This window comes from the organism of the source record quoted next, unplaced genomic scaffold (genome assembly GCF_019419815.1).
Source record: "Pyrus x bretschneideri cultivar Hongxiangsu unplaced genomic scaffold, Pyrus_bretschneideri_v1 Contig16, whole genome shotgun sequence".
NCBI classification, from domain to species: Eukaryota; Viridiplantae; Streptophyta; class Magnoliopsida; order Rosales; family Rosaceae; genus Pyrus; species Pyrus x bretschneideri.
In genome coordinates, this window is record NW_025999457.1 from 6,904,644 (window position 1) to 6,931,215 (window position 26,572).

The following is a 26,572-nucleotide window of genomic DNA, read 5'->3' on the forward strand; positions in this document are numbered from 1 at the left end:
TCTTTTTTTTTTCTTTTCTTTTGTTTTTTTTTTCAATTTGGTTTATTTTATTCTTCTAATATTAAAAAAATATATAAACTTAAACATTTTCTAAGATAGTCTAACTGACACATGTTTGGCATCATATAGAGTCCACAATTTTTATTTATTTTTTTGTCATTTCATTGTTAGAGTATACACTCCACATTAATCAAGCTACCGCTGTATGGTTTATTTTATTTTGTTGATAAAGAAAAATCGCAATTAAACATTAAGGTTTATCATTTACTTTTTGGAGAGTTTAAAAATTGATCATTGTTGTAAATAAATATTATTATTTATGTGGTTGTTGGATTAATATGTTATATTCTTTGGTAATATCTTCTCATTTTAGTTCTTTACTGATATAAATAGGTAAGCTTCACTTCACCTAACGTTGGCCCCATCCAAAGAAGTTTAATGGGAAATGAAAAACACTGATTTCACCCAATTTCTCTATTGTTTTTTCTCTTATTATTTTATTGGATCAAGTATCTAAAACCCCCAAATTTTTAGTGGCATTCGAAATTGGTCTTAATACTTTTAAATATTCCAAATAAGTACCTAATTTATTGAAAATGTCACATCCATTAAGCCCAATAAAATTTTCAAACATAGATTATATTCAAGACCCACCAACTGGTATCTTATGGTCAACATTAATACTAGTTACCTCAAAATCTAAATTTCAAACATAGATTATAGACTAAAGAACTGTTGACCCTAAAAACTACTAAGCCTATGTAGTGCGTAGGTCGAGTAACTAATGAGCTAGTTATGTCCTTCACTTGAATGTGGGACGTGCCAACTCGACGACCGAGCTTGTTTGGTGAGTAAATGAGTGTGGTGGTGGTGTTAAACAAGCTGCTAACTTCTACGCATTGTGATTGCGGCTGAGGAAGGAACTCGTCTCGACCTTGGGTTCTAGACCATGAAGACAAGGCTGCTAGTTTCTTCGAAGTTCACAAATTGTCGGCCCCGGACTCGGTTTCTATAATTGTATTTGTGCAAATATATGTATATCGAATCAGTACTAGACTGTACGGACACAAATACTCAAAAGAGATGAGTATCTTGATTGTAAACATGGTTTGGCTGTTTGAATTCCAAACTCTGAAATGTACTTGCGAATATCCAATTATAACATATACCTTTCAATGTGCCAAGCAATGTAGTAACACCTCACTTCGCCTAGAAGGTGAATGAAGTGACTTGTTCCAATAACGACTCAAAGACTCCTTATTGGCCTTGACTTAGATAGATAATTAGTTGATCTCGAAACAGTACTGTTAAGACTAACTAAAGGTGCTTCTATATCGAACAATTCTACAGCTCCAGTGCTCTTCGATCACCTGATTCTACGACTAGGGTGGAATCCAATTTCAATTCAAACTGTGAATTGATCCGTGCAGATGACCAAAATATTATGCAGCTTTATCCAAAGACTTTTCAAGATAATGCCATGAGTACTCCTTATTGCATCGTTATCTGACTCTGTAATGCAAGCGTATAATAGTCTAGTCTTAAAAAGAAAAAATAATAAAATATTTTATTATAAGAATATAATATAGTGTTGTTTTAAAACAGAACAAATAATAAAATATTATCTGAATAATTTGTATAATATATTTATTAGTCGACAGTGGGTAATTATTGTTTATGTTCTTTTATTATGAGGCTAGTGGACTTTCACACAAAACTTAGCATTTTTTCCACTTTCCCGATTTTCCCTGCTCACTAATCTCTATCTGTTACCTTGATTTCTCCGTTTCTAACTTTATAACCCTTTATCTTCTTCTCTTCTTAAAAAGCAACAAATCAAAACAACTCCCTCTAACCCTCAATCTCTCATCAGCACATCTCCCTCTGATCACTCCCTCTAAGCCACCACGGTAATTCTCCGTTTTCATGCACAGAAGTTTGGCTTTGCACTGATCAAGTCTGAGATGTAGCATTGCGCGAGACAGCTAGAGTTTCTGGGTTTGTAGTTTGCAGAAACACAAAGTGAAGAGATAAGGAACACCTAGCATGCTGCCTAGCTTCGCCTAGCGCCGCCTAGTCAGCCGCCTAGACCCTTTCTGATTTATTGAACGTTTTCCCAAAATCGCCACGGAAGCCCACCGCCCAGCGCCTAGGCCGATTTTTAGAACACTGGTTGCAATATCATCACCATCATTCAAAAAGTCCAAGTGTTCCTCTGTAGCAACCTAATACAGTCCCATTTTAGCTCCAAGTCTTGCATACAATCCCTATGTTTCATAGATGTGATAATGCATGCAATAGCATTATCCCATTTAAGTAAGAATAAAGCTTGGCTACTTAAAAATGAACAAGAGTTCCTGCTCTCACCTAATTACAATTTGACAAGTGTTCAAAAATTTAAAAAGTTAAAACTTGAACTAACAATTTAAGCACTTGTCAAGTTGTTATTGGGTGAGAGCAAGAGCTCTTGCTTGTTTTTAAGTAGCCAATCTTTTTTCTTTAATTAAAATACTTGCATCCTGCCATGGATATTCGGTGGTGATAATTACCCCATCTTGCATGCTTCATTATCTGATGTTGTGCAGCCATATCATCTGTGACGCGCATAGCGCCAGTCATTACATGATTGTAGTACTAGAGCGCAAATCATTATTACACCAGTTCTATTCATGTCAGAATATCTCTGTATGAACTCGTGTGTCAGCATATGTCGATGAGCACCAGATATTACATGCTCTTTTATGCGAGATGTTGTGATTACCAGATTATTATCTATTTATTTATGAGAATTTGTGATGTACTGAATTCTTGAGATATAGCAGGATACGATAAGTATTTTCACACTATACGTAGTATGTGTATTTGGAAACTATACTTGTTTTATGACGACGGGTTATTACGTTTTAAAAAGGTTTTACAAAGCTTTATTTTTAGGCCCACTCACCCTTATTTTTGGCTCCTCCAAGTTTTAGTAGTAGAGCTTTCGTATCGACAAGGATTCTTGACAAATCTTGGTATTGGAGATTACCTTTGATGGTATAATTCTTATTCTACTCATACTGTACTTTACTTATGCTCTCTAACATCACATGTGAAATGGGTTCATTCCTGCTCACATGTGCACTCTTCCATTTAGGCACTTTTAGGTTTAAATTTACTCACATGTTCCACACTATGACACTTTATGGCTTCGTCACCCTTTGGGTGTCAGAGAGCATAGCTTGATTTGGAGTTTAGGTGGACATTTCGAGTTGTCGCTCACTCATATTAAAACATGTGAAATGGAATATCAAGTGACAAGAATTCTGGTTATATAAAAATTTCTCAAGGGGGTTAACATTATAGAGACACATGGTTTCATAAACCAGCTTCAGTTAAAAGTTTGTTAGAGAATTGTTTAAGTGTTATTAGGATAATACTCAACACTCCTTGTAATTATTATTATTATTCTTTTTTTTCAAGATACATACAAAGACCGAAGCTCTCTTTCTCTTCAGTTCATCTTCCTCATTTTACTGACAGGTTGCTGATCTTCTACAGTAGTTAACAGTAAGCAAATTTATTTCTTATAATGAAGTACAAAACATGAAATGCAGAATGATAAAAAGAACAATGTAACCTAAATTTCGTTGTCATTTCTTGCATATTTATCTATTCAACGCTTCTTTGTCAAAGAGATAACCAGGTTAATGTACTGGCAATTCTCCATTTCCATGTGATCTAGGACATCTTCTTCGGACCGGCAAAACAAATCGTCCATTGCAGCTTCTCCAAATTGTGTTGCCAAAACAGGCCGTCCCACGGCTCTTATATCAGTGGCAAGTACGGCAGCGCGTGCCTTTTTACCAACGTCACTGTAAGCGTGCTTCATATAAGAGTCCCAATCATTTTTGAAAACTTCAACGCTTTGCAACGTAAAAGATCCTTCATCCTCGTTTACATCTTCAACTTCCTTTGTTGTTGGTGGATAATATGGCAGATTGAATATCTCCAAATTTTCCTTCTCAATCAAACCCTGAAATTCATCAAACTAAATAAACTAAATAATTAGTAAAGTAATTATTGAAGGAAACACGTACATTTTAAGACTTTGTTGGGAAATTAAGGTTCCTTGTCATTAAGATTAGGGTTCGCTTTAGTCTGTTTTTTTAGTTTTCTTTATATATAGGATGTGTTTTGTAACTTTGTAGAATAACGAATCAGTTAGAATATAGCCCTCAGTTTGTAATCGCATTGGCAATTTTGATTATTTGTTTTTCCATTGGTTCCATCTCGATTAGAGATGTACTTAAATAAATATCTAATAATAAATGTTGTACTGTTTTTTGAACAAATTTATATTGTAAGTACTAATTATTAAGCTTGCGATAGTGGTCATAAACTAATGTGGTTCATATTAAGTTGCTTTTATTTTGTTCCTACCTGGTACGTAGACATTTAGGTTTGATAATCTCGGCCACACATTACCTCCAAAACCATATCATTGAGTTTGAGTCCATGGCTCTTAATGCTATCCATTGTTGTGAGGGCCCTCAGTTTGTAATCGCATTGGCAATTTTGATTATTTGTTTTTCCATTGGTTCCATCTCGATTAGAGATGTACTTAAATAAATATCTAATAATAAATGTTGTACTTTTTTTGAACAAATTTATATTGTAAGTACTAATTATTAAGCTTGCTATAGTGGCCATAAACTAATGTGGTTCATATTAAGTTGCTTTTATTTTGTTCCTACCTGGTACGTAGATATTTAGGTTTGATAATGTCGGCCACACATTACCTCCAAAACCATATCATTGAGTTTGAGTCCATGGCTCTTAATGCTACCCATTGTTGTGAGGGCCCTCAGTTTGTAATCGCATTGGCAATTTTGATTATTTGTTTTTCCACTGGTTCCATCTCGATTAGAGATGTACTTAAATAAATATCTAATAATAAATGTTGTACATTTTTTGAACAAATTTATATTGTAAGTACTAATTATTAAGCTTGCGATAGTGGCCATAAACTAATGTGGTTCATATTAAGTTGCTTTTATTTTGTTCCTACCTGGTACGTAGATATTTAGGTTTGATAATCTCGGCCACACATTACCTCCAAAACCATATCATTGAGTTTGAGTCCATGGCTCTTAATGCTACCCATTGTTGTGAGGGCCCTCAGTTTGTAATCGCATTGGCAATTTTGATTATTTGTTTTTCCATTGGTTCCATCTCGATTAGAGATGTACTTAAATAAATATCTAATAATAAATGTTGTACATTTTTTGAACAAATTTATATTGTAAGTACTAATTATTAAGCTTGCGATAGTGGCCATAAACTAATGTGGTTCATATTAAGTTGCTTTTATTTTGTTCCTACCTGGTACGTAGACATTTAGGTTTGATAATCTCGGCTACACATTACCTCCAAAACCATATCATTGATTTTGAGTCCATGGCTCTTAATGCTACCCATTGTTGTGAGGGCCCTCAGTTTGTAATCGCATTGGCAATTTTGATTATTTGTTTTTCCATTGGTTCTATCTTGATTAGAGATGTACTTAAATAAATATCTAATAATAAATGTTGTATTTTTTTAAACAAATTTATATTGTAAGTACTAATTATTAAGCTTGGGATAGTGGCCATAAACTAATGTGATTCATATTAAGTTGCTTTTGTTTTGTTCCTACCTGGTACGTAGACATTTAGGTTTGATAATCTCGGCAACACATTACCTCTAAAACCATATCATTGAGTTTGAGTCCATGGCTCTTTATGCTACCCATTGTTGTGAGGGCCATACTTCCTCAGAGGACCAGCTCTTCTGCTCGTAATCTCAAAAACACTGTGAAGTCCTTTTTGAATTGCTCAAAATACAGCTTATACACAGCATATGGGCTTGTTTTTGCTATTACATATGTTCTTCTTGTTTAGTCCCTCTCCTTCCTTGGTCATCAAACCTTCTGGAGCCTACACAGTACGTTTTATCATACTAAATACCATGATTAATTAAACCACCACGAAAAATATTAGTAAGTGTATTAGGGGTTAAAAAAACAATTCACACCTCAGATATCCACATAAGGGCATAATTAGAGTGAACGAAGCGGAGAGAATTGTTTGGAAAAAAGCCTGCCATAGAAAGAACCAGGCATTGCAGTAATGAAACATGGCCCCAACTTCTGTTCTTCCTCAAGTTTCTTGTAGAACCCTAGCAATGACTTGAACACAGTGTTGGAGAACAATTCAGAAATAAACAAAAAATAGCAGAAATAAACAGAACTTGAAATTCTAATATTTTATTAACCAAAAATACTTGATGTGCAAAATGAAATTATACAATAAATATAGAAACTAATATAAGAATATCAATGATACTAACTTGATAATAGAAGGTAGAGGCTAGCGTAAAAGCTCTGTCCTTCGAACAGTATTTTCGTCCCACTCTTGTGCTTGTGGTTCTACAACGTCTGCTCGACCAAGATTCAGCTACCTAATTCTACAACCCGCACTACATTCTAGAATTCTAGCGAATTTGCTTTGTGTGCTTACTCTCTGGAAATTTCATTACGGAAGAAAAAGAGGAAGAAATGATGATCTCACTTGGATACTGTGATTGCAAATATATAGGCTGTTTCACACCCTTTCAGATACCTGTTCATTGTATTTGAAAGTACACAATCTTTCTAATAGCTGTGTCTTTTAATCAAAACGTTTTTAATTAATAAATTAATATTAATTGTATTTAGGCTATATTATATTCAAGCCTAATCCACACAACCATAAGACACAAGCCTTCAATCCATTTCCAAATGGTCCAAGTTCTAATTACTAAGAAGAAGGAATAAGCCTATACTAAGGGTAGTGAAAAAATATTGTTGCCCGATGTGGGATAAGAGGGGTCTCAAACTCCTACACACAGTGTTGAAATCGTTCCCGAGAAGATCATTCAAGAAGGCTTGGAGTGAAGGAGATGAATCTGATACCGCCAAAAGGGTGTTGGGTCCGGAAGAGCATCCCAAGTCTGCTATTTTTAAACAGTCAGAGAAGAGTGTGCTGCAAAGCTGCTCTATTTTTGCCTTAACTATGGGCTTCACCATCGAAATCACAGCTCTTTGAAATAAATTTAGACAGCTGAATATATTAAAATGTTCTTAATTTTATGAGAACAATTCGTTCCTGTCATATTAAAAAAGCTCATTAAAATCGAATATGATCAAATAGTAAAGTTTACACAGAGACAAGAAAAAACAGGATGCTGTCTAACTTGAAGTAGAGAGTTGGTTGCATAGTTTGTTTTCCCAATTCCTCCATTCATGTCAAGCACTTGCTCTACCTCCAGTTTAGTTTGTGTACTCAAATAATGCTTCTCTACACTCTTAATCCCGGTGCCTATTCTGCTATAAGAGTTGCATATTTATAGCAAAATACTTTCCTCATGCAGCTTACTTGTTATTAGGTATAGAGTAATTTTTTGTATACTTGGAACCCAATCGCGTGATATTATTAGTAGAGTCAAATTATCATATGTTTATTTTGTTTATATCATTTTATTTTAGAAGTAAAACATATAAATCATGTCGTCAATAACTCGTCATACATATTATACATAAAATAGTAACACAAGATGATGATGTTCCGGCTCTTTTTGTAAGTAGTTTTAGTTCATCATGAATATAATATGATAGTAGACAAATAACTTAAACTTAGTCTTCTGTAAATTTAGTTAAATAGTACGTAGCTATTTTACATACGACTCCATGCGTCATACACGTGACGTCATCTAGAAATCATAGGATAATCAAAATTCGTCTAACAAACACATGTTTGGCATCATTTCAGAATCTGCACCAATCAAGCTTGGTGCATGTTGCACATAAAAAGTTGTCGTTCACTCTTGGAAGAATCTAAAAATTTGGTCCAATGGTGTTGGTCTTGTCGTTTATGAATATGATTGACTAATTAAGGCACAATTCCGAAGAATTCAATATTTAAGGGCAGTGTTGGATCTAGGAAATAATATTAGGGGGTTCAGTAAGAATAGTGAACGCAGCGTGCAAATTTTTTTTACTAAAAATAGCATGCATATTGCCATTTCATCGAGTCTTGATAGGCCTGAAGTTATTTGGAAAGACATATTGCACACCTGTTAACGTATGCAAGGGGCAACACCCAAGGTATCCATGGACATTCACCGAGTCTTGGTAGGCCTGAAGTCAGTTGGAGGGTATGTATGAAGCCAACTCTAATCTTCAAAAGGGCAGCACCCAAGGTATCCATGAACATTCATCGAAGTTCGGAAGGTCAGCATCTAAGATATCCATAGACGTTCACTGAAGTTCGGCGGGTCAGCTGACCCTCCTGCCCCTCAATGCATCCCCCACTGTTTAAGGGCATGCCATGCAGAATGATGATAATTCCGAAGAATTCACAGAATGATGATAAGTCCAATGATGATAATTATGGGTATTACCTGCAGTTATAACGGGTATCCATTTACCAATTTAATATATATATATATATATATATATATATATATATTGAGTGTACAATGTAAATCTTCTGTGATCACTTACCTATGTTGGATGCATGTTAATTGGTGTCAGTGTTCCTAAATGGGATACTAATTCAATTTATACATTTCTTTTGGAGGCCTCTTTTGGTGACAATGAGTCGATGAGACTTTGTGATTGAACGTGCTAAAACATTAGTGTTCGAAAGTGTTTAGTTTCGGAATATTTTGGAGCTTTGAATCATCTAGTATTCAAGATAATAACTACTTTTTGTTTTTAGAAGCTTTACTTTGTAATCATATGGATTATAATTAAAGACTTGCTTGGGTGTAGTAGAAAAATATCGTTCGTAAACTATTATTTCAATTATTGGAATTGTATGAGGACTTGTATGATTAAAATAGGGAAATACATGCTAAAATGTACCTATAACGGTGTTTTATTGTCAGAAAACAAAAATCATGACAAATTTTTCCTTTGTAATTTTCAAGTTGTTAAAAAAAAACATGTAGACGGGTGAAAAAAGGGATAAATGGGTTAAAAAAGGATAAACGGGTTCAAAAACGGGTAAATGGTTATGGTTAAATGGGTAAACGGTTATGGTTAAATGAATACACAGTTATGGGTATAGTTAACTGTTTATAAACAGTTATGAGTATGAATATTGTAATGTCCCGTCCCGAAATATTTATTTCGAGAAATAATATTGGTGATAGGCCCAAACTAAACTTTATTTTATTTAGCTACTATTAATCACGATTTTTTACTTAAATTCCTTAATTCCTCATAACACTATAGTCATATTTTAAGTACCAAAGCATATGTTTAGATCACCAATTAAATCTCCATATTTCTTCTATTGCATCAATTCTCAACAAAAGGTTAATTCTTGATTTTCCAATTATGAGTTGCTCACAAAATCTATAACCCAACTCATTTGCCAAGAAGATAAGGTAAATTTTGTAAATTAATCACCCAATTACTCTTCTTACACAAATTTCAACGAAAGATTAATCTCGGTTAATTTAAGGTTGCATCTAACCTTGTTAGACTGCTTATGTACCCTTGAACGGGATCAAGCATTTCGTAGTTCACCATTCCATTTCCTAACTCATTTCCGAAAAATATTTAAGTGACTCACAATCACTAACTAGGTTCAAACAAGTGAATCACACCAAATGTATATTAAATATGGACTTAGAACATCAAAGTTAGCGTAAAAAGACGACATTTGCTCACTGGCCACGCGCCGCCAGACATGGCAATCGGCCACCCCGACTCGCCGGAAAATTTAACTATTTGAAAAAAAAAAAAAAACCAAATTATACTGGAAAGTAGATCTCAATGAGAGGAACAACTTTCATACCTGGGCCGAAGTCCAACTCAGCCTGGAAAAGCCCCAATTTCACTCAATTCCGCTGGAAACCTAGAATTTGGGTGTCCTCGATTCGACGGCGTAACAACTCCAACGCCCCCAAAATTTGTTTGGGCTTTGTTCCTAGGCTCAAGAGGATGGTTTTGGTGGTGGAAATTGAAAGAAATGGTTTCAGAATTGGTGGTTCTTTGACAAGGTACCACCATACCCATTGGTGCGGATTTCACCAATTCAAGGCCAAATCTTCTCATTTTTGGGGTGGAAATGGTAGAGGGGTTGATGGGAAATGTTTTCCCGGTGGTGAGTGGTGCCGGAAAACACCATGGATTGCATCGAAAATCATGGATGCCTCAGGTTCGGGTTACTCGGGTCGAAGGGAACCCGGTTCCTTCCTTCTCCCTTCTCTCCTTTCCCTCATTTCTTCCTCTTCTGATTGGGCAGACCCATTTCCCCCTTCTCTCCTTTCTCTCATTCCCTTTTCATCTCAGCTACCCACGTGGCACTCCCATTGCTCCAGATTTTCTATAGCCTTATAGTCCAAGTCAAAATTACAAAAATATCCCTAACTTTAAACGTTGATAACTCTTTTGTTATAACTCTGTTTCGCGAATGGTTTATGCCTACGCATTTGTGAGATCGAGTTCTATTCAAAAATATAAATTGTTACCTCGAACGGTCTACAGATTTTAAATAATTAATTTCCAAACTTCACTCTTTATAACTAGTTTTAATTAAAATCTAAATTCAAATAAATTCATATAAAAAGACTACTCCTTGGCAGCCTATGCAACCATTGGTTCCTCGATTGCCACGCCTTCGGCAACCGTACCATTCCCAGTAGCTAAAGCTTCCATCAGCTCATCCTCAACCATTCTTGCTTGACCTTCAGCTGCTCCACCAAAGGCATGCTCAAACGAGAAATCAAGCAGATCAACTGGAGAAATGGAGAAAGTCTTGAAGTCCTTCTTGGAAAACTCATAATCCGACGGCCTGTAGAAATCGGCTTGACAAGAAGCAAGTGCCACTTCATAACCAACTTTCTCATTCTTCAACTGCGCATTCTTCTCAACAAGCTCAATATAAGCACCCTACAGCTCATCCAGCTCCTTTTTCAGGTTTATGCTAGCAGACAGCGCACCTTGTAGATCCACTTCCTTGAACTCAAGCTTACTGGCAATCTTTTTGAGACGAGACACTTCAACATGCATGAAGATAAGCTCCTCGTCCTTGGCAAAACAAGCAGATCATAGCTCCGAATTGACACGCTCAAGGTCCTTGACCATCGGAGAAACACATTTCCTTCTCTACAGCTTCCAACATCGCTTGAGTCGCACTAAGCCTAGCATTCAAATGGGCGGCCTCTTCACAAGCGATCTCCAACTACAAAGAAGTGGGGGTAAAGACATCAGACCCCTTCAAAATGACGGGTTTAGATTCGAGCTTCTCAATCTTTTCAGCAGCCGAGTGAAGCTGAGCCACCAAAGCCACTTCGGCCTCCTTAACACACCTGACAGCATCCTAATCAACGTGCATAAACTCAGCTGCCAGGATCAAAGTCTTATGCATTGTAGCAACTGCCTGTGCAAGCAGATTTCCCCTTCTTAGTAGACGAGCAAGTCAGGATAGAAGGAGGAGCAGGGCCAAATGCCACCTTAGCAGCAAAATCCATTTTCTTGCTCTTCATATCGGCAAGCTTCCCAGAAGCAGAGCCAGACTTAGCTCTCTACGGACGTTTCGATACAAACCCGGACACCAGAGGCACTTTTGAACTCTTCCGCTGGGCAAGTCTCTTAGGAATGGATGCGGTCACCTTCAGAGCAGCAGGTTTCACAGGCTTGGGCTCAGCGGTCATCTTCACCCCTTAGGGGAAGTTAGATCAATGACAAGCTTCTTGGCAGCAAATGAGCTCCCACGAACAGCAGAAGAAGTCCTTAGCTTCTTCTTAACCGAAGGCTCACAATCAGGTGAGGAAAACCTATTCTTTCTACCACCATTGGCAGTAAGCTCTACAGCAGCGATCGGGCGAGTCAATGCCTCGTCCTTTATCCGCTTTATCTTTTCCTCAGGAGCAAGCCACCATTTTCCCTACGAAGAGGGTTGAGCAGCTAGCGCCACTCACGGTACTCAACCGAAATGCCCAAGGCAACGTGCATTTTCTTCATATTAGCCGAAGTCCTTGAAGTTGAGCCAAACTCCGAATCTACACAAAGTAAGAAATACGATCAATAAATTAAAGTGATGGAGCAGCTCAACGAAAATTCAAGCAGGACAAGAATGAAGCAGTTCACTTACCACTAATAAAGGTAGTTGGGACACACAGTTCAAGAGAAGAGTCAGACTCCCACTCTCCACTCACCTCTAAGGTATCTATCGCCCACTCATGATCACCTTTGCTAGACGCATCAAACAGCTTATGGCGAGATCTCAGCTGCCCCACGCCCTCCTTGTGGCTGATCTCAAGGAAGTACCAAAACTCATTTATGGTCAAGCTAAGCTCAAAGAACTTGCTCAAGTTTAAGAATCCCATCATCGCACGAACTGCATTTGGGGAGCACTGAGCAGGTGCGCATTTCATGGAGTAAATCACCTCCTAGAAAAGATGCAGCATGGGAAAAGTAAATCCCAACACAAAGTAATATGGATGGAATTTGATAGCTTTCTTCCTGGCAGAGGCACCCTCTCCACATGGTTCATGGCTGCTATCATCCTTCATCCGTTTGATGTGAACCCCAGATGGAATCGCATATTTGTACACCTCAAGAAAATCCCGAAACAACTCGTCAGAATTAATCTTGACATGCGCAGCCTTGAAGTAACCCACCTTGCCGGAAAAACTACCTTGACGATACAAAGGTGAAGGATATTCGTCACTTTTACGGTTGGAGGAAGACATCTCAGAGTCTCTGCAAAAAGCACGAAGAAAAAATAAATATTTAGAAGGCACTTCGAAAAGAAAAAAAAAATAAAAATAAAAAAATGTATGCATATATTTATATGCCCAAGAAAAGTAACATGGATGCAGCCCAACAGGAAGGGAGGCCCAAGCCTCCTTCCTCTCCTTTCCTCCACACCTAAGGCACAGAAAACCCAGGCCTCACAGCCTATGTCCCGAGCACAGGAAGGCCAACCCACGCTGGTCCCTCTCATTCTCTTCCACTGCCCAGGCACTAGCACAGCAGCCATAGAGAGCCAGCCCAAGCCAGTTTCCACGCCAGCCAACACCCTTGTTGCACCACCTGCAGCCTGTGGCCTCCCTGCTATGCCATTTATGCATCCTTGGCACCCACCAAGCCATTTTTTCAAGCCCCAAGGCTCCCAAAAATTCAAGAAAAAGAAACATTTCAAAATTTTCTTACCTTGGTGCGGTACGGAAAAGAAGAAGAACAACGAGAAACGACTCTTCGCAAGGGCAAGAAAAGAAGAATGCTAGGGGAGAGGGAAGAGAAAATATCCTCTGGCTTTTCTTTCTTGTTGGTTTAATGATTGTTCTCCAAATTTATTTAATCCCCTGCTTAAGGAAGAATTAAATAGGTATTGGGGGCAATTTTTTCCTTTTCCTAGAAGAAGTCTATCTCCAAATCAAGGAAGAATATCAAGTTCAAATTAGGTAACCCAAGCAGCTTCAGATTTCTACACCTATTGCCATTTCCATGTGAGTAGCACAGTAAGTGTAAGGGCATTTGTGGAGCCTAAAATAATCCCAAAAATTCTAGAGACGACATGTGGACTTTTATTCGAGAAAGACAAGATTGCCCTCAATAAATGGGCAGGCTTTTCAGATGCACCCACATGCAGCTCACATCCCTAAAAGATTCAGCAACTGAACACAACTGCCCACAGCTCACTTGCCCTTGGCAAGGAATTAAAGATAAGGATTAATTATCCAAATCCTATCTTTAATACATTCTTAATTGAAGATTGACTCCAATTAAGTAAGCAATCCTAATTTAATTCAATTAAGGATTATTACCCTATTATCTCAAGATATTATCTCCTATTAAATATCTTGGGAATATTTAGAGAATATTTCTCGATTAAACCTTATATGGCCGGCCCTAGCCCTATAAATACCCCACATTCTACCAAATTTTGGGGGCTTTTTCAACCCTAAAAATCCTTAAACACTTTACTCTCTCAGAGAAACTAACTTAGGCATCGGAGATTCGTTGACCTTACCTCTGCCCTCTTGGAAGCGTGAAGCTTAGGTCTTTGATCAAATGTATTGATTGTTTTGCAGGTGCATTTTCGTCAAGATTGAAGAGGCAAAAATTTGCATCCACAATCATCTCTTCATGCTCATCTAGGCATGCCATTGTTTCATCTTATTTTGGTGATAAATGACAAACACCTCCAATTCTAAAAAAAGAAAATCATCCTCATAAACAAGACTAGGATACATTGGTAGTTGATTTCTAATGATTTCATCCAAAATTCACATGGAGTGTATGAAAATTAAGCACTTAAAGTGCTTTTTCTAGGCATCGTTGTTGTTGTACAACACCATGGCGTTTCTATAATACATGATATGGTAGTTGGGGTCAGATTCACCACAAAATGACTTGAACCTTGGTGAAGAGAATTTTTTTAGCGGGGAAACTCTTTTGATCATTCTGGAAAAGGGTGTCCTAATTTAGACCATTGGCATGCTCGGTGTGCGAAGCTGGATGAGATTTGCATGGTTATCTTCATTTAGAGAATATTGTTGTTCTTAGTTCCCAGGAACCTCGGGTTCATTGAACCTTAAATGGTTGGGTTTTGCTCTCGGTACTCTCAAGGTGATTTGAGGAGGTTTTTTCTGGATTCTAGGTTCCTTCCCTTGTATCTGCGTCTAGGATCCGTTTATTGTTAGAGGGATTTCTCTTGGAGCCTATGACTTTTGCTGATGCCTGAATGATTAGAGATGTTATAGGGTTGCCTTCTGGGATTATGGTGTTTATGCTTCCAAATCCAAAGACAGGGATTTGGGTATGAGGAGTTGTCCCGCTCAAGTTCTCTAGGTTTTTCATCGTTTTTCCATGTCTACGAAGTTGAAATGGCTTTCAGCATGAGTGTTGGTTTGGTTATTCTCCAGATTTTCGATAGAAGTGCACATTTTGGTTAAAGTTTCCCAAATCTGATCCATAGATTAGTAAGGTCCTCTTATTGGATCTCCTCATTCCTTAAGGGTGGCCTTCGTCCCTTAGGGATTGTTGCTGGCTCTAGGCGTTGCTATAGTAATCGGAGGCAATGAACTTTTTGCCCCAGGGATAACTAATGCATTAGAAGGTAGGCCTTCTTCGCCAAACATGTTGATGCGGGCGTTGATTGAGTTTTCTTTGGTTGAAATGTTTGTTGGAGAATGGTATGGTTAAGAAGAATATAGGTTATCTCTCAATGAAAGCACCATTTGTTAGAACCAAATTTGCACACCTCGTGAGCGGCAATTAAGCATAAATCCGTGTAGTCTAGAAAAACCTCTGTAAATGGTTGTTAAGCACAAATTTATATAGTCTGGAACAACCTACAAAATAGTAAATAATTGTAAGCAAACCTTGTGGGGTTATCCGGCCAAAGGCTCTCTGATGGATGATTTTGGACTGAAGCAATGGGCAAAAGACTTCTAGTGTATAAATTATGTTACCATATATGAACCCTAGGTGGATGTATTTATATTTTGGGAGATAGACCTTTTTAGGATAAAATCCTTGTTCTAAGGTGGGAGAATCCAAGAGGATATCTAGTACGTAGGTATTGCATCCTCTTATGAGTGTGATTACTTGGGGCGCATGCCTATCCCTAGATCATAGGGACTCCAAGACTTATAGGATTTGATTGAGTCCATATCCGAATCAAATCGTGTATCTTGCAGAACAAGCATGGTCACCCAGCGGAGTCGCTTGGAGTGCCTCGGAGTAGAGCCATGGTGGCTGATAGGATTTTTACCACCTGCAAAAGTAGGGATAAAAATACTTAAAAATACTTGCAAAAGAACAAGGTAGTTGCAGTATAAACGGCTTAAGTAAGGTCGCTTTCACATGGATTATTCAAAACAATTTATGCAAAACCAAAATCTTAGTTAATTATTTGAAAACAAAGATCGGAAAGGGTTGATTTTGAATTCAAATATAATAAAACGAATTTAATAAAAGTAATCTAGGAAAAACAAATAGTAACCAATTAAGATAAATCAAATAAAAAAGAAAAGGTTTTGAGAAATAATTTTGGAAAAGCACTAGGGTTAATTACTTCTAAATTACCCATGCAACTTTAAAGGTTAGGTTTTTCTAATGTATATTCTACTTGTGGCATTCGAGCTAGAACGTATATCAAACTTGCAATTCGTATGTGGTATTCAGATCAAATATAAACAAGCATGACTCATTACACTTTGTGAAAACCCTTTGAAAAACCATACAATCCTTAAGATGTGGCATTCGCTTTAAGTAAAATTACAACTATCAATCACAAGAAGCAATGCTCAATCCTCTTGTGGCATTCCGACTGAATTGCATCTGATTACTTATCTAAACATCCTAGTGGTAGCTAAGCATTAAGATATAGAGACAATTTAAACATAATGATTAACAATTCAAAGTATGCATGCATAATATCTTAAGCGATTAAATCAAAACTACATATTCATGCTAAGACTCAAGGCATTGTTCAATCAAATAGAAATTAGTTACGAACAACCATAAAATAAAATATTATTAAGAACATGGATAGAGAACACCTTGTAGGTACTTGTCCAAATTAGTGTGTGCATTCTCTACTGGCTAAATAGCCTTATTTATTAGAAAATACAATCCTTCCTAGAAAATGTCTTCTAAAAACTAGGAAACATAATAGAGTAAGATAACTAGGAAATAAAAGGTTTCCTATTTAAATTGAAATTCGGACTTCTCATCAAATCTGACTTTCTGATAGATCAAATCAACTCCAATTTTTTCCCAAAATTTAAAGCTTTATTTGTCCTTAACAAATCCTCAGAAGGAATCTTCCTCAAAATCACCAAAATGCCCAAAACGTCCATAAACGTCAATTTGGGAAAGCTGCACGCTGGGCCTTCTTTTCTTCGCCACGATCAAACGACTTGGTAGAAAAATATGAACCTTTTACACAATCATCTTGAAAGACTCATAAACATCCTCCAATTAGAATCACTCCAAAATTCATACGTTTGATCACTTTTCGCTCAAGAGGAATTTGAATATCCCACATTGGAAATAAAATTCAAAGTATCAAAATCTCACAAAATAACCAATACATTAATACTAAGATTAGGGAAAAATATATAGTATAATATGGACTCATCAGTGGCATCCTACTTCATTTGATATAGCTCCGCCTACAGATGGTGAGTCCATGACTGAACTTCTAAGGTAGTAGTACTCAGATCAACCTTACTCCGGCCCTAGAAAATCATGATCTCACAGTTACCCTAAAAAGGCCAACCTCACAACCAACTTCATGGTTGTAGATTGCCTTTCATCCTATAGTGTGATACTGGGACAACCTTTTTGACTGATCTACATCACCGTTAATCACCAGATGCTCGCCATGAAATTTCCCACCCCGAATGGTGTAGGCATTATTAAAGGCGACCATACATTAGCAAGGTATGCTATGTGATAGAAGTTTTTATCACACACGCAAACGGGTTAAAAACTCCTATATTACTTGCAAGAATGACAAGGTTGTTGTAGTATAAACGATTCTCGCAAGGTCGTTCTCCACAGGGATTATTAAATAATTCAAAACAAATCAACTTTCAATTAATTATTGTAAAGCAGAAAGTTGAGATGATTGATTTTATAACCTACTTAAATTAAAACGAATTGAATTAATAAAAATAAACTAATCTGCAATATTAAAGATGAAAGGAAAAGAAAACTATTTTGGAAAAATCAAATTAAGAAAGCACTAGGGTTCCACCATCACCTAGCAATTCTATGTATTGTTACCAATTACTTATGATCTGCACATGCCACTTTGAAGGTTAGTTTTCCTAATTTATATTCTACTTGGAACCTCCAACATAGAACGTTTACAGACGTTCGGATCAAATTTGAACATGAGAGACTCATTATGCTTTATGAAAACCCTTTGAAAAACCATGCAACCCTTAAGACGTGGTGTTCATCTTAAGTGAAATTACAATTATTAACCACAAGACGCCAGCCTCAATTTCAGGGAACATTCCGACCAAAATTGCATCAAATTATTTTTCTAAAGATCCTAATGGTGATCAGGCATTAAGACAATTAGATAGTTTTAGTCACGGTGATTAGTAATTCAAAGTGCACATGCAATCAATCATAAGCAATTAAATAAAAATTACATATTCAGACTCAAGGCTTCGCCCTAGCAAAGGAATTAGTACGCATATTCATAATGAAAATCATAGAAAATATTATTGGAATAAAAGGAATGAAAACACCTTAAAGTAGAAAATCTCCAAGAACCCTAGCCAAGTTCTTTGTCTCCAAAGTAGCATAAATAAAGCCTCCCCTATCTAGAACCAGCCAAAGGCTTTTTAATCCCCCTAAAGCCAGCACACAAACCCTAACAACCAAGTATTTTATTCCCACTAAGAAACTAAATAATAATAAAATGAAATAGAAAATAAAGTCCTAATTAAACTAGGAGAATCTGCCAAGTACTTGTCCAGCCACGTTTTAGTCTCAGAACCCTCCAAATCCGGCCCATAATAGTTTGTTTTGAAGATTATGACGTTCTGAACATATCTCCAGAAGGCCACGAACTCATCTGAGGTCATCTTAAGCTCCAAAAACATCATTCAAGCCCAAAACGTCACTATTCCAGCACTGTGCATGGCTCCTTTATTTTATTGCCAGAAAATCATCGCTTGGTAAAAAAATCTGATATTTTGATAGGATCAAGCTAAGTGACTCACAAATGTCCTCCAATTGGAATTACTCCAAAATTCATCCCTTTGGTCATGTTTTGCTTCAGAGGAAGTCGAATGTCCTATATTAGAAATACAATTCAAAGTATCAAAATTCTTCCAAATTATTAACCAAAATATACTAAGAATAGGGTAAGATATATAATATAAAATATACTCATCAAAATACCCCCAAACTCAGCTTTTTACTTGTCCTCAAGCAAAACAAAACTAGAAAACAACAATAAACATTAACAAACTAGAAACTTAACTAAAACTAATTGACAAAAATTTCCACCTTCAAAGTTGCAATCCATAGAACACGTTAAAAATTAGAACATCTTTTCAAAAGTTCCAACCAATCCCACCACAAAGTCTAAACCATTTAGAATCAATTAGAAAAGAATTCACAAACTTCATTTGGTGTAAAGTAAATCAACATAGCTAAGGAGACTCGACTAAACCTTTACCTCGCGTCCTTCTTTATTTCACACATGCTAACTTTAAATATAACTATTTTTTTTTCTTTCTTCTTTTCGATTTTCTTTTTCTTTTTTTTTTCTTTTTCATATATAATATTTTTTTTTAGTAACAATAGTGGTCGTGCAATGTTGGTTCACTTAAGCTTTCGATCCAACCCATGTAGCGAGCTTTAGGTCAATGACTCCCAAACCACTAGGGCTTTAGGGTACTAGGTGTAGAACACCCCTAAGGACTTATTAACCCGAGCTGAAAAGGCTACAAGACCAACTAACCACCTTGCCCCATGCCAAAACTCTTTTTTTTGACGTGAGAATCACTGCTGATTAGGCAGGACTGGCTCGTTTACTAGGCAAAGTCTTGGGTGAGACAATTATTACTTTATAACACAAACTAACTTTACTTTACTTAGAACAAAAATTAAAAATGAAACTTAGACTAAACGTAAGTGTTTCAATCTCACTCCCCACAAACCGTGTTGATGTGAATGTGCAAATTGTCAAAGTATAATTCATGAATTAGTGTCTAAGCAACAATAAATAGAAAAGACTCTAATGTGGGATTAACCTTCATCATGTCCATTTGTTCTAACATTTAAAATATTATATGGATATTAACTTAAAAAGAATGAAAATTTTAACTTGACACAAAAATTAAAAACCTAAAATGTTATTTCCCACCCCCAATCTTATTTAACACTTTGTCCTCAAGGTGTGGAAAATAAAAGAACACATTAAAATAAATTCGGAACAAAACTAAAAACTAGCTAAACAATGAATGAAAAAAAAACGGAAAACAAGAAAGAAAGAAATGATATAAAGACAAAAGATAAAATCGAAATAAAAGAAAAGAAATTAAAAAGAAAGAAGGATAGGACTTGATGATGTGCAAGAGATAAAACTTTTAACACTAGGCCGTGAGAAAACATGTAGGCCGCGTAAAACAGCCCACTTGCCGTAGATAAGGAGCTCACACGCATGCCACGCACGAACACCAATAACCGTAGCCGTTCTGAAATAAACATTGGATGCCCTGCTCATAGGGGTGGTTTGGTATGGGATACCATACCGAAACTAGTATCTCGAATCCCTAATCGAAATTTTTCGGGACGGGAATTTGAAGACCAATCCCAAACCAAATTTTCGGGAATCCAAATTTTGGGATTTTGGGACAAATTGGGAATCCCAAATTGAAATATGAAATTATGAATTGTTCTTCAAATATATAATTCAATAACACATTCTTGAACTAGGAATTTCATTTCATTTACACTACCATTTACTTGAACACTAGCATGCCTGATTGTTTTTATCATAGTCAAAATTCAAATTAATTAAACCCTTTTTGCAATCTGTTGAGAGACAAAAGAATCAAGCCATCTAAAATCAGCAGCCATGGCAGCAGCAATAACAAAATCCACATGAATATCAAACAAAACAGGAAAAATATGCAAGGTGTAGGGCATTCCAGGTTGTAGAGCATGAATTAGAAACTACTAGCATCAATTATAAAAGAATAATATATATATATGTATAAATATATTTATATATATATATAATAATTAATATTATATATTTTCGGTTCGGTATGGGATTCCCGAAATATCGAGAAGCCAATCCCGAATCCCATACCGAAATTTTGGGATCGGTTCGGGATAGCATCCCGAAAATTTCGGGAATTTTGGTTTGGGAAATTTTTGGTTTGGGATCGGGATTTTTTCGGTTTGGTTCGGGATTTTCGGGAATTTTTTCCACCCCTACCTGCTCATTTGCCTCGAGCCCAAAGGCAACGGTTCTTTTATTTTCATCAAAACCAGAGCCGAAGGGCTCTTTATTTCCCCATTTCAAAACAGCCTTCTCGGACAGACATGAAAGGCTCCAGATTTGTACACGTGTCTTGCATTCGGGTGATGAGTTCCTTAGGATTCCAACTGAAAAGCTCCATTATGTTCCATTTCTCTTTGAAACCATTTCTCTCTAGAATGAAAAATAGCTCTCCCTCCCTCACATTTTTCTCTCATTTCCTCACCCCTCTTCACCCTTAGCCGCTTTTCTCAACCAAACCTTTCGTTTCCCATGCCTCAAACCATCATGGATTCAAGCTCAGATCTTCATTACCGTCATTCCTTGAACAAAGTTACGCTCAGAAATCAGAGATTGGAGTTCGATCCGTACATGCAAAGGTAAAGATCCTTTAATCACCTACTATAGCTTATGTGTGACCAACAAATCTTGAAAACCTACTCAAATATTCATGCATGTGTGTTTTCTGTGAAAAGGTACCCTCGATCCGCAAGGAAAATGAAGAGAACTGTACGAATGACACCTTAGGCTCGCAGATCCAGAAAAGGGAAGTGGGAAGAACATTTGGACATCATAGATCCATGAACCTCAAAACTCACAGATCACAATGATCCAGGAATCTGAAGGTGTACAACTCGTCTTTTTCACCGACATAGAAAAAGATATGCACCTTGAATGTGGACCCGAGTATGCAATCTATACAGTCTTGACTACCCCCAAACTTGAATGCTATAATAGTGATCTGCTGAGTTTATATCTCATTTCAAAGTTTGTGGTTGTAGCTTCGGATAACCCAGCAAGGCACAAAATCAATTGGAGCTACTGGGAAGCCAAGAGAGAATCCCAGATTCACATTTGCATAGGTATAATCCTGAACTTGCTCCATATTTCCTTCATTGATTTATGCTTTAAGTAATTGTTGTGGTTGATAGTAAAGTGCTGCTGGTTTCAGTCTTTTGCTTGTTCCTGGAATGTTTTGAAAGCAACCTGCATATTCATAGACTTGTGTATCAGATTCACATAGATACTGCTAGAAAAAGATAAATTAAAAACAAAATATTTGTGTAGTTTGCATTTTTATTTTTATTTTATTTTATTTTTTTGATGTTTTCTGTTTCTATTTTTTTTTTTTTCAATTGCATAGTAAGTGAAACAAATAGTAACGAAATTAACAACCATAAAATGCGTGACTGAATTTCGAAGAAACTAAAAAGAGTAGGGATAGAAAATTGTGTTGCCTCCCAATAAGCGCTTTAGTTAACATCCATTGCTAGACGTTGCCGAAGCTTGGTGGTCAAATCACTAGTTCCTTTAGAGTCAGTGACTCGCGTGCACTAAACTTCCTTAGGAATGGCTTCAGTAAAGACTTCTTGACCTTGAGCACACAACCCCTGCCCTCTTTTTCAATGTCCACGTTACCGTTATGAAAAACCTGCTTAACCATATAAGGGCCCTTCCATCGAGACTTTTGTCTCTCTGGAATTGACTTGAAATCTGAACTTAACAACCATACTTTTTTACCAGGCTGTATTTTTTCATAACTTGGATTACCTTGCAACTTTTTATTCTTGCCCTTGACATTTTGGTGTTTTTGGTTCATCTGGTTGCTCAGATCTGTTTTTGATTTTTGCACTTCAAGCAACTAAACTTTGTGATGCTGTGCTTTACCATCACACTCACGAATCACATTTTGAGTCTTTATGGGCAGATTGTCAGTTGATGATCTAGTCACAAATTTGGCATGAGGCAAACCATCTAATGCGTCAACACGCATGCATTCTTGCTTGTCACCTGGATGTGTGGTACCGTCAAACAATCTAAAAACAACCGTTTGATCTTTAACCTGGAATGTTAGAGTTCTCGCTTCAACATCAATAAGAGTCCGAGCTATTGCCAAGAATGGATAGCCCAAAATGATGGGAGTTGTCAAATCCTCATCCATGTCCAACACCATAAAATCAGCTGGTAAATATAGATTGTCAACCTTAACAATAACATCTTCAATGACTCCTTTAGGATAGGTAATTGAACGGTCAGCCAATTGAATAATGCTGGAGGTTGGCTTCAACTCTTTTTCACCTAAATGTTTAAAAATAGAATAAGGCACTAACTTTACACTAGCACCTAAGTCAATTAAAGCGCTACTAAAATCACAATGTCTAATGGTTCAAGAGATAGTAAAACTCCCTGGATCTTTCTTCTTTGGAGGCAATTTATGCAATAAGACTGCACTGCACTGTTCCGTTAGAATCACTTTTTCAAAATCCACGAGCTTCTTTTTCTTTGTACAAACATCCTTCAAAAACTTGGCATAAGATGGAATGTTCTTGATTGCATCAATTAATGGTAGATTAATCTAAACTTTAGCCAAAGTCTTCATAAAATCTATCAGCTGTTGGTCTTTAGCTCTAGGCTTCAACCTTTCAGGATAAGGCATTGGAGGCACATAAACGCGTTCTACAATTTTTGTGGTAGCTTCTGCAGTATTTTTGAATCTATCTTGTGGCTGCCCAGAATTTGCAGAAATTGCAGAATCTGCAAAAATATTAGATTTTGCAAAATTTCCCGAATCTATTTGTGGTTGTGCACGCCTGCGAATTTTCAGCACAGTTTTCATGTCTGTTGTCATAACTTTTGCGAGACCGTTAAGTCTGTATAGCGTTGCATTCTTCTCGTCCTCTTGGATTAGGTACTGTTTGACTAGGAAAAGTACTCGATGCTCTTTCTGAAACTTGCAATGCAATCTGCTTAATTTGTTTTTCCATATTTTTCATTGATGCATGTAGATTTTGGATTTCTTGACTAGTAGTATTTGCTAATTTTTCAATTGTAATCTCCCAAGCAGCCTGAGGTGTAGCAGATTGTTGGTACCTGTTGTTGAATTTATGGCTTTGCATGCTGATCTCTATCCCACTTTAAATTAGGATAATATCTCCAACCCGGGTTGTAAAAATTTGAATACGGGTCATTTCTTGGACATTGAAAATTATTAAATGCATTAACTTGTTTCGCTGCAAACTACGGATAAGCAGCTTTATGTGGACAGCTCAAAACATCATGTGTTGTTATGTTGCAAATGTTGCAGGCAGCTTGTAAGGGTAGCTGTACTGCAACCTGTGAACCTGGAATTCTTTGTAATAACATGTCAAATTTTGCATCAAATCTTTCAAGCTTTTTCTCCATTTTTTCAATTTGTGCCGACACATATGGAGAACCATTAGACATCTCAAAAACTGACCTAGATTGTGGCTGCTCAATTGCCCATTGCTGTGTATCTATTGCCATTTTTTCAAATAACAAACAAGCTTCTTGTGCATTTTTATCCTTGTACGAACCTCCGCATGAAGCGTTAACAAGAGTTTTTGTTGTCATATTTAACCCTCTGAAAAATATATGTATTTGATCAGTACTGTTAATACCAGAATGTGGACATTTTCTAATCATCTCTTTTAACCGTTCCCACGCCTCATGAAACTCTTCATTTGGTTTTTGGGCAAAAGATAGAATTTGAGTTCTCATGTCAAGAGTCTTTGAAGCTGGATAATACTTGCTTAAGAATTTTCACTGAGTTGGTTCCAAGTGTTAATACTTCCAGATGGAAGTGTGAGGAGCCATCTCCTTGCTTGATCTTTCAGAGTTTATGGAAATAAACGGAGCTTAATAGATTCGGCTGAAAATCCTCTCACCAAAATATTCTTACATCCATTAAAAATTTTGCAATGTGCATGTTAGGATCGTCGGTTGAGAACCCATGAAATGTAGGTAGAATATTCAACATGTGCTGCTTTATTTCGAATGTAGACCCTTCCTCCACTTCAGGATAAGTAATGCAACTTGGTATGTTAGTGGCATGAGCTGTTAATGAATCCCCTAAAGGTTGACCAACCTTTGGAATAACAAATGCCATTGTTTCCTTACTGTGCAGATCCTCAGAAAATAAAGATTGCAGAAAAGTCCCTTGCAAAGAAGGAACCCACTATAAATTTTTCTCCCTGTGTCTCCTCCTTATAATCTACTCAGGTTTTGGATCAAAATGAAACAATTTCTGCACTGCTGAACGGGTGCTGATCATGCACAAATTGTTGTAATCGGCACTGTTGTACTACTGTAATCAGTAAAAATAAAATAAAAATGAAAATTAATTTTTTTATTTTTATTTTTATTTTTTTATGTATATATATAGCAATAACTAACTAAAAATCTGATTAGAATGAATTATTTTAAATAATCCCTGGCAGCGGCGCCAATTTCTTGATAGAAGTTTTTATCACACACGCAAACGGGTTAAAAACTCCTATATTACTAACAAGAATGACAAGGTTGTTGTAGTATAAACGGCTTTTGCAAGGTCGTTCTCCACAGGGATTATTAAATAATACGAAACAAATCAACTTCCAATTAATTATTGTAAAGCAGAAAGTTGAGATGATTGATTTTATAACCTACTTAAATTAAAACAAATTGAATTAATAAACATAAACTAATATGCAATATTAAAGATGAAGGGAAAAGAAAATTGTTTTGGAAAAATCAAATTAAGAAAGCGCTAGGGTTCCAGCATCACCTAGCAATTCTATGTATTTTTACCAATTACTTATGATCTACACATGCCACTTTGAAGGTTAGGTTTTCCTAATTTATATTCTACTTGGAACCTCCAACATAGAACGTATATCTAACATGTAACTCATCCGGACGTTCGGATCAAATTTGAAGATGAGAGACTCATTATGTTTTATGAAAACCCTTTGAAAAACAATGCAACCCTTAAGACGTGGTGTTCATCTTAAGTGAAATTATAATTATTAACCACAAGACGCCAGCTTCAATTTCAGGGAACCTTCCGATCAAAATTACATCAAATTACTTTTCTGAAGATCCTTATGGTGATCAGGCATTAAGACAATTAGATAGTTTTAATCACGGTGATTAGTAATTCAAAGTGCACATGCAATCAATCATAAGCAATTAAATAAAAATTACATATTCATGCTAAGGCTCAAGGCTTCGCCATAGCAAAGAAATTAGTTACGCATATTCATAATGAAAATCATAGAAAATATTATTGGAATAAAAGGAATGAAAACACCTTAAAGTAGAAAATCTCTAAGAACCCTAGCCAAGTTCTTTGCCTCCAAAGTAGCATAAAATAAAGCCTCCTCCTATCTAGAACCAGCCAAAGCCTTTTTAATCCCCCCTAAAGCCAGCGCACAAACCCTAACAACCAAGTATTTTATTCCCACTAAGAAACTAAATAATAATAAAATGAAATAGAAAATAAAATCCTAATTAAACTAGGAGAATCTGCCAAGTACTTGTCCAGCCACGTTTTAGCCTCAAAATCCTCCAAATCCGGCCCATAATAGCTTGTTTTGAAGATTAGGACGTTCTGAACACATCTGCAGAAGGCCACAAACTCATCCGAGGTCATCTTGGGCTTCAAAAACGTTATTCAAGCCCAAAACGTCACTATTCCAACACTGCGCATGGCTCCTTTATTTTATTGCCAGAAAATCATCGCTTGGTAG

The 26,572-nt window shown here is 36.5% G+C and overlaps 1 long non-coding RNA gene, 1 other non-coding gene and 1 pseudogene across 2 annotated transcripts; 2 read left to right on the forward strand and 1 right to left on the reverse strand.

Annotated features, from left to right (window-relative positions):
• Window positions 1-3,655: 3,655 nt before the first annotated feature.
• LOC125475781 lies at window positions 3,656-8,267 on the reverse strand (annotated as a pseudogene).
• A 12,710-nt stretch (window positions 8,268-20,977) lies between these two features.
• On the forward strand, window positions 20,978-25,154 carry LOC125475827. The gene is made up of 4 exons (XR_007257231.1): window positions 20,978-21,424; window positions 21,521-21,731; window positions 21,827-21,907; window positions 24,970-25,154. It is a non-coding gene; the product is annotated as an uncharacterized LOC125475827 (long non-coding RNA).
• On the forward strand, window positions 24,462-24,566 carry LOC125475852. The gene has a single exon (XR_007257240.1). It is a non-coding gene; the product is annotated as a small nucleolar RNA R71 (small nucleolar RNA).
• Window positions 25,155-26,572: the final 1,418 nt, after the last annotated feature.